This window comes from Morone saxatilis, unplaced genomic scaffold, assembly GCF_004916995.1.
Source record: "Morone saxatilis isolate NCDOM2014 unplaced genomic scaffold, NCSU_SB_2.0 Contig22, whole genome shotgun sequence".
Lineage (NCBI taxonomy): Eukaryota > Metazoa > Chordata > Actinopteri > Moronidae > Morone > Morone saxatilis.
This window is the reverse complement of record NW_023339785.1, coordinates 522,935-525,451: the sequence shown is the minus strand read 5'-3', so window position 1 is coordinate 525,451 and position 2,517 is coordinate 522,935. Positions and strand designations below refer to the sequence as shown.

Below are 2,517 nucleotides of genomic sequence, written 5' to 3'. Positions count from 1 at the left end.
TGCATACTGGACCAGGACTGACTACCTATGCTGGTAGGCCCTGCCCATTAAAATCAGATTTTCAATGACCACAGAGAAACTTTCCACTTTCAGCAGATGATTGTAGTCCTACAGATGGATCTTAAGTCCTAATTGTGTATGAGATGTCATTTAATGAAGAATGTGTATGCCCATGCATGTTTTCTTTTCTTCTCCCTACATTATGCTTTATATATATATCTCTTACAGTAGGCTATATTATGTTAATAAGGGCTATATTATATAATTTACTGTCTATTTAGATGGGGAGTTTGATGTGAAAGGGTTACATAAACAAAATGTAAAACAAAACTTTTATAAGCATTATAAAATTAAGACTGATGATCACTTTTGACAGAAATAGTTACAGCAAAATGAAGCAGAATTCAGCCTTAATGCAAGCAATACATCAGCAATAACAAGAGTGCCATCTGAGGGGAACTTCTTCGACTAACGCAGACTCTCGTCTACATTCCAAAACAGAGGGAATAAAGGAGCCATCACTGAAGACCCCCGTTATCCAGAGGTCTTACTTGACTGTCTACACCTGGACACTCCTCAGCCCCAACTCTGCTTCTTTAAGAAGGAGTTATAGTAGTGCGTAAGTGGATTGTCCTCCAATAAATGGTCCGGCGACTCACTCACACCAAACGTAGTTCGAACATTTTTCAACTTGCCTCGGCTGTACTTGCCCGCAGCTACAAAGCTCTTAAAAAAGCACCTAAATAGTCTCATTCAGCTATATAGCTGTGCTCTTAAAATTCGGCCCACACAAAATCCATTAATCACCATTTCCTAATTAAATATATCTTACCTTATAGCGCGATGCTTGCAACTGGCCAAGCGAGGTGCGGTTTGTTTTGGTGGAGGGCTTTAAGATGACATGCGAAACATATCTAAAGTTTAGAACACTGACTTATGTAAGTATTAGAGTATCAAATGGCGCCGAATTTAGCAGTAGACTGCATAGATTCCTAAAATATGTTTGGTTGGGTATTATTCTGTAAGTTCACCTTCAGAGACGTCCGAAAAGGTTCAAGTGCGAGAGTTTTCAATGGAGTTTGGCGTGTCATTTTTCATGCAGGATACAAGACGGCGTATATGGGTCTATACTATACAATCATCACCTACAGTAAGGCTGATTCACCGCACCATCCTACCTAACCCCACCCAGCCAATAACACCTAAAGCACATCGTCATCTTCATCTCTGTTCCAGTGAAGGAAAGCGGTCCCGTCACTAAGCACACAGTGAGACCTTATCTGCATCCTGAAGGTTAAATACTTGATGAGTCAGTAAGACTGCTGGTCCCCCAAGACACCGCAAACCAGAGACATTCTAGCCGGGATACTCGCCTTCAGTCAGGCAGCACAGCCCGGTCCTCTCCAGTGTTCCTGCCGGTGAGATGCTGCTGTCCCATGGCTGCAGCCTGCTCCTCCGTGTCCTCTGGCCGGCCGGAGTAGGAGGGTGCGTCTGTGTGCTGAGGAGGGCAGGATGACAGGAAGCTGGGAGGCATCTGTCTGTCTGTCTGCGCCATAGGCTACCCCCGACTGCTGCAAGTTTGAATTTAACCTTTGTTTATCCAGAGAGTCAGCTGAGCTCCATGCAGCTTCACATTGACTCAAATATGCTGTGCCTGTCTGTTTTATTTATAGGTGTTGCCCTCCACCCAATCATGCATGTATCCAGTACACACTATATGTTGTATTATTAAAATAAATGATGATTCATATGGTATTAAGGTTATAAGACTTCTATAAATGAGCTAAATTGATTTTCAGATCCTCACTGAACCCTTCCCTATAAAGTGATAGGAAGTGAGAAAAACAATTAAACAAAGTATTTAAGATATCTTTACTCTCAAATGATCCCATATAGGTTTGTATGTTGAGATCAATGATGATTAGTGTATTTTTATTTGGCTTAATGACTGAATACACATTTATTTCAGAGGTACACTGGAGATATCGAGTGTTCTGGAGCAATCTGAGCCAACAAATCATCACAAAGAGATAACAACAATATCAGAGGATCTGCTGAACAGCTTTAGCTTGAATCTGTCGCCACTGTGTGGCTAACCAGCTCTGGTTTCTGATATCTCTGTTCATGTCCTTAAATGATCCTTCTTGACATGCATTTTCAGGAATCCCTGAAATTACTCATTTGGTCGATTTGCCTCTACAGATCTGATATAAATTTGATTTTCTTTGGCCACCTGTCACTCTTTGACCAATGACTATAATTAAATTTGAGTTTTTTTTTTATGAATCATCAAGTTTACATCCCGACTCGCTCTCCTTATGATTACAATCATGTTTGGGTTTTTTGTCACCTGCCAATCAACTTTTCTTTATGAGACAAATGCTGATCCATACTTTTGTTGTCTAATCCTTCCATTTCCCATCCCCTTCAGGCTGCACAACACTCCTGCAGCACGTGGGCCTACTGAGATGTTGCTGCTGCTGCACCTCATTAAAAGCTCTGTGTATAACTCTGTCT

The 2,517-nt window shown here is 41.4% G+C and overlaps 1 protein-coding gene across 2 annotated transcripts in view; it reads right to left on the bottom strand.

The window, feature by feature from the left end:
• Window positions 1–1,695, bottom strand: part of rell2 (RELT like 2) — a 23,449-nt gene extending 21,754 nt beyond the window's left edge. The window contains exon 1 of one of the 2 annotated variants that reach the window (XM_035669680.1): window positions 1,374–1,695. The gene's annotated coding sequence lies outside the window, so the exon portion shown is untranslated. Of the gene's footprint in view, window positions 1–832; window positions 1,293–1,373 lie in introns of those variants that run through there. The other variant, XM_035669681.1, reaches the window with a different exon arrangement.
• Between the last annotated feature and the right edge of the window lie 822 nt (window positions 1,696–2,517).